A 14,860-nucleotide genomic window follows, 5' to 3' on the forward strand; every position below is an offset into this window, starting at 1 on the left:
AATGCGTAGTGAAAAGTAAATTGAAGAATGACCCTCCTGGTTATTTTAGTGAGTGGTTTATTTGGACTCAGCAGGGATGCAGGGATCCCAGGTCATCTGCTCACTTCCAGGGCTGGGTGAAGGGACAAGCAGCCATTGGGTGTGTGTCATTTGGGAAGCTGTGGGAAAGAACCAAGGCAATATTTGCACTTGATTGATGCAGCTCACATTTATGCTGCAGTGTGCTCTGCAAGGTTTTCAGAACTTGTAAGAAACACTTTTTTTTTTTTTACCTAAATATTTTTTCCTCAGGACCTGCCAATTGTTTGAAATGAGAAGCACTGGCAGAAAAGGCTAAGCCTCACTGTTTGAAAGACAGTGACATTTCAAAATTGATATTCTGAAATTGCCACATCCCTTCTGGAAACAAAAAGCAATAAAAGATTGGTATTTCAGTGAACTTCTCAGAAACATAGAGATGAAGTGCTGTGACTGACCAGCCTGAGTTTTGCGTGTTTTCGGTTTGTACATTGCAACATTTTCTTCCTCATGGAACAAGTCTGTTCCTTGGGTTTTTTTAAATTTCTGAGAGTTGTCCTGGGCAGCAGTTTTTTCCCCAACCAGGGTTTCCAGCTTATGTTCCAGCAGAACCTGTGGTCCTTCTCACCCCAGTAAATCAGACAGGAAGGGCTGCAGGCACAGCAGGACTGGGTACAAGATGTTTCGTGTCAAACAGGAGAGATGAGTAGGAAGAGTACTGGGGTAGGAGCTCAGACTAAGTTCTTTGTAAAACCATCCCTTTACTTTCATCTCATCTTAGATTAGCCTTCCAAAAGCAGGATCTCTGGTCAAACATCTGGAGAGGTGATGGAAGCTTCACTGCACTGCCCAGGGATCTTGGCTGCCCCTTCCCAGAGGTGGATTCTATGCTGCCCTTTTAGGCAGCAGACTGGGCTCTAGGGAGACTAAATCTCAAGGATGATCAAATGCCATGAATGTGGTGGTATGAGCACATTTATGTTCTTTCTTTTTGGCAGTCTATTAATCTAAGTGAAAAGCTTGAGAAAATAAGGCTAATTAATCCTGACTACTGTTCACAGTGTAATTTAATTTTTTTTGAAGACTGATAATGCTTGGTCTGAAATTCCTCAGAACCCTCTCAGCTTCCATCCCCAACACAAGAGTATTTCATATTTTTTAAAGTCAATTGTATTTTCTAAATTTGCTTTCAAATGCATCACAGGAAATAGGCCTTACAGGAAAGAGAGGTAATCAATAACTTTGCCATATTCCAGGAAAGGATGTGGAAAGAGCCTCTTGCCTTATGGATTGAATTAACTCTGCTTTCTAGCACCAGGACTATGGAAAATCCCCTCGACATCCCCTTCCAGTGTTCAGGCTGCTGCTGTAGGGAGCTGAGTCCTTGATGTCAGCTTGGACCAGGAGAAACTGGGCTGGAGGGAGGAGGAGAAGGATCCTGGCTGGAGCAGGGTGACAGTGACACATGAGGCTTTAATTTCAAGGGAGGAAGTGGAGCAAAAAGGATTGCGAAATCTGGTTCCATGACGGTGTGGGATTCTGCTTGCTGTGCTTGCTCTCATATTTGTGGTCTCAGAGGAAACATCAGCTGGTCCTGCTTGGTTCAAAGTGAGATTGAAGGGGAGGTGGGTGGGTGCAGCCTTAATGTGAGAATGGGGGAAAGGGGGGATCCTGCATGTATCAGCAGGGATGTGAAGTCTTTCCCTCTCCTCCTGATAAAGTGTAAAGCATTTCTTTGCATTTATTTTTATTTTTATTTTTAAGGCTGCTCTGCATTTGCCTGTGAATACAGAAAACTTTTGACATTTATTTTGCAATATGCACACAATGACTTACACACACCCTGGGTTGGACATCTCCAGGGTCCCAGCAGACCTCAGCCTTGAGCCATTTTGTTTCAGGATATCCCAAAAACATCACATGGAACAGCTGGGAGAGGCAATTTGCTCAGGGAACTGAGAGGAGATCAATCCATACAGCAATCCAAAGAGCAAAGCAGCCCAAAGAGAAACTATTGCAGAGCAATTACTCTTTCATAATCCTCCAGGCTTGCCTTGACACAGCACTGTGCATGAGATCTGAGCAAATTTGGAGGCGTCTGTAATTCCCATTGCCACTCTCCAGTGTAGAGGGGAAGGTTGTTTTCATGCAAAGGCAATCACTTACCCTTTATTTACTGTGAAGGATGAGGATGGGGGACTCTGACTCCCAAAGCTTTCCACAGTTGGGTTTGTTGTCTAATTATTGCATGGAAGAGCTTTTCCTCTGCAGCAGAGCCTGGGGGACTCCTGCCCTTGCAGAAGGTCTCTGAGAAACCCAGTGTTCTGTGGTGGAATAATACTGCAGCCCACGTGCCTTTGTCACTTGGTTAGTTTATTTATTTTTAATGGCATCATATGAATAAAGAAATGTGCCTTCCTCATTGTCTTTTGAAGGCAGATAATTGTGTCGCTGCTGTGCTCGCTATCGCCTTGTCGTGCCCAAATGAATTCACATTTATCCATCTTTCTCTTCAAAAAGCAGCCCTGCTGAGTTTTCCCAGTTGTTCAGTCAGTCACAAGCCACTGTTGTACAGCAAGCATTGCTTTGTGCTGTCTAAATAGATGTGGCTCTTCTCTTGTTCCCGTTGTCAGTCTTATTGTTAAATTGCTTTGAATTTGCAGTGAATTGAAACTGTCCATTCCAAGGAGAAAGACATTATTACTTGTAATTAGGATTAGGATTATTGGATGGTAGCACTTTTCAGTCCAGAGTTAATGAGTAATGATCAGAACACATCCTTTCATTAGTTTAAAATATTCCCATCATTATTCTGATATTGTGATCTAGGGGAAAAAAAAGCTTAAATAGCAGTTCACTAAAACCAGCAAAACACACACATCACTTCACAGGCTGCATAGAGTTATGCATGGCTAAACATGACTCTGTCACCACTCTGGCTGAGAAGGAGTCCCACTGTGATGGGATGGATCAAGGTAAAAAATACACCATAAGATCAATTATCACTGATGCTCGATTGCCCAGAGAGGTTGTGGGCTCCCCATCCCAGAAGGTCAAGGCCAGGCTGGATGGGGCTTGGAGCAAACTGGTCCAGTGGCAGTGCCCCTGCCCATGGCAAGGGGTGAAATGAGGTGGTGTTTGAGGTCCTTTCCAACTCCAACCATTCCATGATTCTGTGATCCTGCAGGATGTCTGCAACCAAGCTTCACTGGAGAATTCCTTCTGCAGTTGACACTAAGTGGGCAATCAATGTGGCAAACTGAATTTCCTGCTCTCCACCTACAACCTGGAGGTACTCTTCTCTCCCTCTCTTGTTTTTGCATTGTGGAGTGCCAGCCCAGACTGAGCAGAGGGACAGGCACCACATTTAAAATGCATTTAATCAATGGTGACATTAAGGTTGGCACTGGGCTCGTGTGGTCAGGAAGAGAAGCTTATAAAGGTATCACAGGAAGCCAGGATGTTGAAGAAAAAGTCTTCCAACTCTTTCTAATTTGGGAAATTAGATAGATTTTTAAAGTGGTGAACTTCAAAGACTAGGAATTATTCTTTGATCTTACAAAGCCTGCAAATGACAGCAGTGTCTGCAGGACACAGCATATGTCAAAACAGTCACAAGAAATCTAAATGGGGATTTAAGGCAGCAAAACTCTTAAAATAAGAAAGGAAAAGGGACATAATTCAGACAGGCAGCCCAAAAAACAGCATGGTTGCTCAATGTAGGCATTGTACAATCACTTAATAGCTAAAAAACCAAAAAGTAATTTGAATTTCCAGATGAATTCCTGAAAAATTAGGGAAGTGATTTAAAAAATAGAAAAAGAAATGTGACCTAGAATGAGAAAGATTTTAGTGTCTGAATGTTTCTGAGAAGGAAGATTGCAGCCTCAAAAACAGAGGAACATTTTTAGGTGGAAGGAAGTAATGAAAACACTCTGAAATGTTATTTGTTGTGGTTTTCTGACCTTTAACCAAACACTCCAGGCCTGCATAAAATGTCAAACTATGTTTGTTTGTGTGAGTGTATTTGTTTGCACTTAGGTGTAGCCTGCTCAGAGAACATCTCCATGACCACAGCTGTGGTCAGACATTGCTTTGAGTCCTGAGGTCCATGGCCAGCCTTGGGAAGGCTCTTCAGGATGACCCTGGGCTTGTACAAATCCAGGCTCAGCAGTGATGCTCAGATGCCTGGCTCCCAATGGAACAGAGATAAAAAGTTACACACCTCAGTAGCTTTGGGCCTGAATTGATGAGAATGCTGGGCAGGGAGTACAGAAGAGCAGAATGCACATCTTCTTTCCAGAGATGTTTTTGGTGCATCCAAACCAAATTACTGAATTAATTTTAGTATCTGCTTATCTCAGAGTGCTGTACATGATTGGAGGATATTTCCTAGTCTGCGGTGCCTTTCGCCTTTCCTTTCCTTTCCTTTCCTTTCCTTTCCTTTCCTTTCCTTTCCTTTCCTTTCCTTTCCTTTCCTTTCCTTTCCTTTCCTTTCCTTTCCTTTCCTTTCCTTTCCTTTCCTTTCCTTTCCTTTCCTTTCCTTTCCTTTCCTTTCCTTTCCTTTCCTTTCCTTTCCTTTCCTTTCCTTTCCTTTCCTTTCCTTTCCTTTCCTTTCCCTTTCCCTTTCCCTTTCCCTTTCCCTTTCCCTTTCCCTTTCCCTTTCCCTTTCCCTTTCCCTTTCCCTTTCCCTTTCCCTTTCCCTTTCCCTTTCCCTTTCCCTTTCCCTTTCCCTTTCCCTTTCCCTTTCCCTTTCCCTTTCCTCCCATCCCCTCAATTACATCATTAGTTAACTACATTTTCTATTTCTAAAAACATCTGGGACTTTGTTGTTAATTATTCATTGAGATTGAGACTCATAGTTTAACAGTGCTTCTGAATGGGCTCTTAAAAATCTTGGAGCCAACCTGTGACAGCCAGATGAAAAACAGGACAGGACAAGAAGTCTGTGGTGTCAAGGCAGCAGTGAAGAGAAATAAGATTTAGTGTTTGCTTCTAATGTGCTGTCTTGGGGTGTCCTATTGGAATTTCGCAAGAGAATTGCTTTTTATAAACAGGTTGTGACAAGCAATCGCACATCTCTCCACACAGCTTAAGAAAGGAAGAACGGAATAATTGAAAATAGGGCTGGGCAAGCTCTTGGGAGGTCCCGCAGTCCATTGCCTCACCCAGGTGGGGTTGGCTTCACACTAACTACTCCTGGCATATGTTTGCTTCACGTGTTTTCAAAAACCTGCAGTGACAGAGGTCCCACGGCCTTCCTAGGAAATGTTTTTAAGGCTTATCACTGGTTAATGTTACAAATTTCTTTCCTACTGCCCGGGGGCCAGTGTGACACCATTGCTTCTTTTCAGGCTCCCAGGGATCACAGGAGATGGTAATTTCCTTTCTTACACAGCTACAAGTCCCTCTGTTTGGAGACTGCTATCCTGATTCCTCTTAATTGTCTCCTTTCTAGACTAAACAAATCCCATCATTTTAATCATCCTTCATAATTTATGGTGTTTAAACCTTCCCTCATTCTTGCCTGGACTCAGACTAATTGGCCTGGGTCCTTCCTGAGAGCACTGGCCCAAACCTACATTTCAGTGGCTTTATTTTCTCATCCTGATATTTATTTTCCAAGTCTCATTGCGGTGAGAATTTCCATGATTTTACTTAAAGCACCCCTGGGCAAATGCCCAGTCTTGGATCTGACCTGGAGTTTGGGTTGGCAGTACCCTCTAAGGGAGCTTCCATGTCTTTGTTGAACCCTGATACCCTAAGGAGTTCTGGATTTTAAGAAGAAAGATGGTGAAAATACATAGTGGTACCATTGTCGAAGTTGTCTAACTCTTAAAAATACTTTTTACTGACCTATATTTGTTTCCAGCTGTTTATAACAGCTGAAATTTCTCAAGTAGTACAAATTCTGGATGCTCAGCCTGCTGAAGAAGGAATTGTAGATGCAGATGCTTGAATATGTATTTAAAGTGAAATTTGGACTTCCTGTTGTTGCTGTGTTTTTGGGGTTTTTCTGTGTTTAGTTTTGTTTTTCAATAAGTTGACCCATATATAATTTCCCTGGATTCATAACATCTTTTCTAACATAACACCTCTACATAACACAATTCTGTTCTGTGAATCTGTCAGAGGGGCCACTGTTCAATTATTACTTCTTATGTAATTTTCTATAATTAAGTGTTAGACTTTCATAAGATACATAATCTCTAAACTGATGGTGTTACTCAGAAGTTTCATTTTATGTTTTTTTTTTTAATTACCTTTTGCTGTTAATATGTTGGCTTATATTTTAGTGGGCTTGGCAGGGCTGTGTTAACACTTGGAGTTGGTGATCTTTAAGATCTTTTCTAACATAAAGGATTTTATGGTTCTATCTGCAGAAGCGACTTCCCAGTGTGAGCCTCTGGGCATGAGAGGGGTCAGGAGAAGCAGATATGATGCAAACTTCTTCTGTTTACTCCTTCAGGATTTGTGGTCTATGTATTATGGGGTTGGTCAAGAGGATTGGCCCCTCCTGGGAGAAGTACTGACAATTTTGGCTGGTATTAGGCTACTTTAATCCTGAAACCCTCATGGCTGGTGACAAAACACTGACTAGGGGTCACGGCCAGGGTGTCACAGAGGTTTCTATCCCAGCTGAGTAGGGTTAGTAGGGAAAAGGATTTCTCTTTCCAAAGCAGCCGAAGGACTGGGTGACTTTTCCAGGCATCCCAAAAAGCATCCAAAGCCATTGGGGTTGGGTAGCACAAAGGTCATTTTCTGAGTGGGTTTTTTGGGAAAAGATGTCAGCAAGAATGCTGATTGGGTACAGACTTTATCAATTTGAGAAGAAAAAGAAAACATTGTTCTTGGATATTCTTTCCACTGATAATATGAACTGGGAGATAGAGAGCCCATAAAAACGAAGCCATTATAATTGTATGAATATAATTTTTTAGGTTCTCAGACAGAGCTTATGCTGGGAACTGAGCTGACACTGCAGCTCATGGTGGATATCTGGAAAACAAAATGTAGGAAATTTTGTTTTCCAGATATAGACTTGCTTTGAGTATGTGAGGTTAAACTTGTTGCTACTTCTCTCAGTGAGGAAATTCTGTACCCAGTAGATTGACATGCTTTAAGTAATCAGAGTTCCAGTGTTTTCTGCAAGATAGAGTAATACCACATAAAGCAAGAGAAAGAAAAAGGAAGCTGGACTATGCTGGAATTGTTCTGGTGTTTTCTTCTACAACAGAATGGTAAATTGTTTGCTTTGGCTTTCTGGAAAATATCTGACCTTGATACTTCATATTCAATTTATGTAAACAATTACAAAAGCATCTGAGCCAAATAGAAAAGGCTATTTCTTGAAAACCTGCAGGGAATTCACATGGGAATTTCCCACATGCTGTGGCAATCTCAAAAATACCTCCTTGTAACCCCACAATATTAATGATTAACTCCGGAACTGCGAGTTTTTCCAGACTTCAGTGAACTCAGTGATTTGTACGTTCAGCTGCATGTATCAGGAGAGGTAGTAAAAAAGATTCATTTACCACTTTTAGTAGCTTGCATTCAACAAACAATCTGTCACATTTTCCCCTTGAAACTCAGGGATTTTTGCAGATTGCTCGGCTGACAAATATCACAGGACGGGAAATGTTTTGCGGCTAAGTTCTGTGCTGAGATGCTCTTGCAAGAATGAGCTGGAACCAGCTTTGTTCTTCACGAATCACCCGGAGCTGCTTTGCTCAGGACACCCCACGCACACACCGCAGCGTGAACCTTCAGAGGGTGTGCTCAGCATGGCTGAGCCCTTGCTGATTTACCTCTGGCACTCAGCGTCAGTGTCAGCTGGGCGGATTGTTCCCTCTCATTTGCTGAAGAAGGGAGAGCAGCAGAGGGCCCTGGGGAGGTGATTTCCCAGAGCAAGCAGGGCTTCTGTGTGAGGGGATTCACATCACCTGTGCCTTGGTGTGGCGGGCAGCAGCGCAAGCTGGTGCGGGAATCCTTCCAAACACTCCAGTACCTTAAGGTGGCTCATAAAAAGGAGGAGAGAGTATTTATACAGGCAGCAACAGGACAAGGGACAATGGTTTTAACCTGCAAAAGGGCAGATTTAGGTCAGACCTTAGGAAGAAATTCTGTACTCAGAGTTTAGTCATTACTCATTTTGAGAAACAGGAGCGTGACCATCATGAGTGCCAAGCCAATTCTCATCTTTACGGGGCCACAGTCAAACTAGTTTTGGAATTCCCCATGCACAAGCACATGTGCATTTTCAGAGTGTTCTTGGTATCTCTATCTCTATATATATATACATAATTGAATTTTATGTATATAATATCTTATCACCTATCTATCTATCTATCTATCTATCTATCTATCTATCTATCTATCTATCTATCTATCATCTATCTATCTATCTATCTATCTACCATCTCTTTATAGCGTGGCTCCTCTGGATGCTTCCTGGGTCAATATTTGCCCTTTTTTTCTCCTGGAGGGGCAATCCCAGAACCCTAATAACACAATCAGACACAATTCATAATCAGAACTTTGCTTCAGTGGATGTTGGGGATTTACCTGCCTGCAGTCAGAAACAATAAATATCTCTACAATCTGGACTGGGAAACCAGGCAGCTGGAAGCAGATGGTAATAAAAGAAGAATCAGAAAAGAAGAATCCTGAGAAGTGACCTGGAAATCAGGCTTGGGTACACCAGAAAGATTCAAAACTCAGAAATTCGTGTAGGAAGAACAGACACCAAATCTTTAAAATCAGGATGCTTCAAAACCCCCTTACTTTTAACAAAGGATGGGCTTCATTTTTTTACTAAGAGTGTCCTGGATTCAGTTGTTGTTCTCAAGATAGATGTTGGTTGTCATTATTTTGGGATTGGATTGGGGTTCAGCCTGTGCTAGGGCACATGTGGTCAGGACATCTTGCCTCTGAGGGCAGGAAGCAGACAACCAGCTGGTCAGAACAGTACATCTCTCTGTATCTGCTTGATTAATGCAGGATATGGATCTGCCACAGCTTCTGCCTTCAGATCTTGGCACTTCAGTTTACTCATGCTTTCATCCTCAGAGAGCCTCATTTCCCTCCCAGATATGATTTATTTCACTTTTTTTTTTTCCCTTAAAAAAGCCTAAAAATCCCCCAACAAAACCCAAACAAGCTTAGAAGTAGCTGATTACTGGCACCAAACTCATGAACTTTTGCCCCATTCAGGGTTTTCCATTTCCCATTATGTTCACTTTGACTGGAGCCACATGCTGTCCCCTTTCCTAAGCTGGCCATTTCCTGCTGGAAAAGGCAAAGACTCTGCAAGGATTGGGAAAGAAATAATAGCTGCATGTCTCTCTGTACCCTCCATGAAAATTATATTAATATGTGTGCTACTAACATTTGTAAACCCCTGAAATTTTAAAAAGTAAGGCTTGGAAACTCTTGTTTGCATCTGGCACTCACTGTACCATGGAACTCTGGCTTATTGTTATGAAATTATCAAATTATTCACCTTTCTGTCAGTTGATATGGAAAATCCTTATCATATGGAGCCTGGCCTTTAGCAACTGGGTTTGTCCTGCACCCTGCTACAGACCCATCTCCATATGTTTTATTTCAGTTGGGATAATTACAGATACAAATTTAAGTGTCTGCCCTCTTTTAAAGTTGTTGACTCCTTGTTCCCTCCAACATTTTCATAGCTGTTAGGCACTGTAGAAAATATTTCTTTGGCACTGTTAATATTGAACTGAAAATATTTGTTAGGCACTGTAGAAAATATTTCTCTGACTCATTTAAGAATTTTTTTGGTATAACTGCCTAACATATAGTGAAGCCTCTAGGAAAAACTGAACACCTAAATTTACTCTATTTGACCCAAGTGGTTCTTTCTGTTACACCTTCTGCTCTGTCCCTTTTTACTTGCTTCCCTCTAAATTGCAGGCTGTTGTGCTGCCTTAAATCTCTGCCTATGGGAGTCCTTTTAGGCTGCTGAACATTGTAATTAACCACTTTGGACTTTCCAGGTTTCAGTGCATGTATGCTCCGCTGAAATTCAAGCCCAGGTATGGCAAAGAGAGTTGCAGATGAAGGCATGCTGTTAATGAACATAACGGCATTATTCATCCAACAATGTTCTTTGTTAATCACTCCTGTTTTTACTGTTGCAGGGCAGCAGTCACACACACCTTTTCCTACACATTTTGGCAAACAACAGGCATTAACTTTGAAGATCAAGGCCCTTGAGCTTTTTAGGTCGAGCATCCATTTTATGAAAACCATACTAGTTATGTGAGTGTGAGTCTCCTAAGGGCTGAGGAGTCCCCAATTCACCTTTTAAATTTGTGCCTGTTCCTGTTATTCCTGGGAGGGACTCTTGGCCAGTGCAGCTGGGGTGGCCTTGGTTTCCTCCTGGTGGCGTGGCTGGAGGTGAGTCCAGCTTCAATCTGTGCCACTGACCTGAGCTCTGCACAGTGCTGAGGAGATCCCCAGCCCCAGAGCAACCAGTCTGGCAGCCCTGTGCCCCCCAGAACTGAGCTTTATTTGGGGACGGGCACCCTGCACACTTGGTGGTTCCGGGGCACATGGGAGATGCTCTGCTGCCATGGCTGAGCTGGGCTTTGTTGACACAGCCAGAAATCAAGAGCTGGGACTGGCTGTGCCACAGCAGCACCATCTGCAAAAACGAGCTGTGCTACACGGGGACTGCAGCAGAATTAGGCAAAGGTGTTGCAAACTGTGGTAAAGTACACGCTGTACTCTGGGAAGGAATCTAGCAATTCTTGCTGAAGGACTCCTGAAATGATCCACCCAGCCAATGGGTGAGATAAAAACAGGCAGATAAGACACTGGTATGTCCTATGAGGTGGCTCAAATATGTGTTTGAAAAAAATGAGTGGTGCTGTGCCTGTGCATGAAACACAGGCTTGCTAGGACTTATTGAAGTGTTCAGTGTTTGCTTTTTTGTGCTTTGGTCAAGGCCATGAATCAGTGAATGACTGGGGTCGGACAGCTCAGCCAAAGGCAGCCACAGAGATTTCAATTCTGACATCAGCCGAGGAGAAAACCTGAAATGATGCTGGCATTAGTCACAGAGAAATCTCTGGTGACGCACAGCAAGTACATGTGAAATTACAGGGGATGTGGAGCAATCAGCACAGATAGGAGAATCATCTAGCACGGGGAAACCACCAGATGTAAACCCAAAACTGTGATGAGGAGCGCACATCCAGACCCGCATTAAAATTCTCCTCCCTCCATTTGTGTGCTGCAAGACGTCTTTTCCCTTGAACGAGCCTGGAGGGGCCGTGCAATGCCTAAAAGTTCATGATCTGTAGCTGTCAGAAGAGGCTCTGACTTTTAAATAAGCCAGCTGGTGATCAGATGCTGTGACTTGCTATTTATTTTGCAAATCATACTCGAGGACATGTTGCCTTAGCAAAGTCACTGATTGTGACAAATGTGTGTAACAAGTGCAGTCTTCTATTGATTCTCACATTCTATTTTCTGCTTTTGGTGGAAACAGATGGAATTCAATTTTCTCACAATTACTATTAGCCAAGAATAACATCACTTAAATCGGTGCGGGGGAGGTGGAAAGTTGCAACTACAAAAACACACAGCCTGAAAAGCTGGATATTGAAATGAAATTGCAAATAACCATAACTGATGTTATATCCAGGGCCCAATTCAGAAACACAATTAAGCATTTTCTGGACCCAAAGCTTTATGTCCTACTGATATTACACATGTCTGCTATAAAATGGAACATCCAGATTGTTCTTGTGGGTTAGTCCCATGGCATGACTGATGCTAAAAGTGTAAAATCTCAAGACATTCTCTACTAAAAATAAATATAGGATAAGGTTTCCTGTAGCTAATCCTAACCTAGAGATATGCAATCCTACAAAATTATTGCTTACCATGCAAAACATTAAAGGCAAATCTTAAGAAATTTAAATAATAGTCTGTCAATAGAAAATAACTCAATCATTAGGCACACAATAAATCATCTCCAAATATTCAGGCTGTTTCAGCCTGAATTTGTGAATTTAGAAAGGGTACATTGCATAGCTAATGCATGACTACAAGAAAAAATCCCCCATTCTGTGAATTGGTTAAGGGTTGTTTGTAAGAATTGAGTGTTTAAGATTAAGAAATAAAATAATTAACGATTATTTTTTAAATCACAGATTTACACTAATTCTTTTGCATCATGCTGAAGTCTTAGCTGATGTGATCACAGGTATTTTCGTCCCATTATTAAGTATTGCCTCTGGCTTTGTTTAGCAACTAATATGGGATTATTAGTTTCATCCGGGACTTCCTTCAGTCCTTCTCATTGTTACGGGATCTTATCAATTTTCCCAAACTACTGCATTTCTGTTCATAAAGGCCTTGTAAAGAGGCATTAATACACAAATCATACAGGTGCTAAGTGGAGCCAGACACCTCTGTGCCAAAAAAGGGACAAAGATAAGATGATTGTGATGTTCTATTTCAGACCCTTCAATATTTCACAGCTCTTCATGTGTTCAGAGCAAAGATAAACCGAAATCAGAGAGCTGGTGTCTGTAGTAAGGTGTCTGAAAAAATAAGAATAGAGAGTTTTCCCTCTCATCCAGGGCAGACTTGTCCTGTGGTGCTGTGAAACCTGTGCCCATAACCCATTTTGGAGGGCAGCTTGCAATATCTGCTATTGAAGGCTGAGTAACTCCAGTTCTGTGCCCACAGACTGGAAGTGGAGCTCCACAGCTTTTTGGAAGTTGTACCTTTGCACCTTAATAAGTTCACTGTAAGTATCTTTCTGTTAGTTGGCATGGCTGTTTTGGCCAGATTTAGGCAAATATTCATAAAAGCAGCAAATTGCCTCTTCTACCCCTGAAATGATGCCCTGGAAATATTGGGGTGAGATGCAATATTTCCTTTTGCCTTTTCACATGGCCAAACCAATATTTTTTCTTTAGGAAACACCAGAGGAGCTTTTGATGAAAGTTTTTCACCAGAGATGTCAAGGCAAAAAATCCTCCAAAACCCTACCAATGTTTTTGTTTGAAAAAAAAAAAATTAAAAAAAATCTGTGAGTTTTAAAATGCTAAGGAAGCTACGTCTGGTGTGACTGTCACCCCCTTGCATGGTGGCTGCACTGGGGATGGGCTGCTGTGGCCACCAAAGCTGGGGTGGCCCTTCAGCCTTCGTGCCCCCTCTTTGTGCCAGCAGGGCTTGTGGGGACAAGATTCCTCTCCTGCAGCAACAGGGACTGTGAAAGGCTGCAGCTAAAGCTGAGATTGGATCTTTGCTCTGCCCACTGTTTTCTGTCACTGGAATGTTTCCTAAGAAATTACTTTGCAGGCTTCAGTTTCTGCATCTGATGCATATTTAAATAACTTTCCAGTGGCCTTGTTTAATTTTGTTTAATTCACAGTTCTGAATATTCACTGAAGCCAAATTATGGAACACATTGGTGTCTGCATAGTTCCATACCTCCTTTTTTTAAATCTTTTTTTTTTCTCCACTTGTATCTTCCAGTTCTAACCTCCCTGTTGGAAGAAGCAAAAAAAGGACAAAAGAATTTGAATGGTTCTTCCTGGGATGGTATTTCTAAGCAAAGAGGTAATAGGCTTAGGCTCTATGTACACAAGGCCTGCAAGAATGGAGATGTTAAAACAATCACAAACCTTACAAACGAGACAAAAGCATAACTCTTTTACTGCTCTTGGCATTGCTTAAATCTACAGAGGAAATTGAAGATTTTTATGATTCTATTAAAATTACTGTTCAACACATTCAGAGGGATGATAGAAAAACATAAAGGGCAGTGTCTCATACGTTAATGTTAGCCTGACTATATCATTTATATTGAAATTTGACTTGACTTTCAAGCACCATTTGAAAGGTTATTGCATGTGAAACTGAATTAAACCACATGGATGAAGTTTGCCCTTTTGTAATGTAAAAGAAGAACTGTATTTTTCTTTCTGTAAGTCCACTCTCAAAAAGGAAGAAAATCCAGGTTTTGCCTCACCCTCCCTTGCACCAGCACAATCACTAGTTTGTTAGGGGTGGAGAAAAACAAAAGCAGGTGAAAAAGGCATCCCCCAAGGGCAGGCTCTGATGCCAGAACTGGCTGATGCCAAAGTGCACATTAACAAGGCAGTTTCACCTTTACACCAGAGTGCCTGAAATTGGATATTTCTCCACTCTCTAGTTCCTAAGTCTTGTGTTTCCATCCCTGTTTTTATTAGTTTTGGGCTGATGAAATCCTTTCCCATGTTGTCCCAACATTTACCTCTTAGACTGCTCTAGTTATTTGAAGCATGATACCTTGTTTAGCTAAGCTGGCCTGCTACCTACATTTGAGCTGGATCAAATAAGCCTGCTTCAGTCACCTCTTTAACTTTTCCAGGAATTCTCTTGAAAACTAACATCCATCTCCCCAAGGGGTGTGTAGTGCACAGTCTCTGCAAGCCTATGGAATTTTGGTAATAGCTTGGAAAATGCTAGGATATTTATAAAATATCTTGGAAATGCTAGGATTTGCATGGAAACACTCTTAACCAAGTGAGACCCCAGGGAAAGAAAAAAAAAAATAAAAAAAAAAATCCCAGTCACCCTCATCCTCAGATGACCCCAGCAAATGCAGCTTTTAAACGCGGCAAGCGAGTTCAGCAGAAACCATCAGGCTTTTCTGAGAATTTCAGCACTGCCCTCCTGCCAGCCCTGCCACTCTGGGCACGAACGCAGCAGATTTTCAGGCAGCTGGAAGGCGCAGACAAATGGTCACTGTGCTCCAGCCGTGCCCCTGCCCAGCAGCCGGGCACGCCAGCCCTGAAGCCGTGAATATCGGCGT

This window comes from Ammospiza nelsoni, chromosome 4 (genome assembly GCF_027579445.1).
Source record: "Ammospiza nelsoni isolate bAmmNel1 chromosome 4, bAmmNel1.pri, whole genome shotgun sequence".
In the NCBI taxonomy this organism is placed as follows: Eukaryota; Metazoa; Chordata; class Aves; order Passeriformes; family Passerellidae; genus Ammospiza; species Ammospiza nelsoni.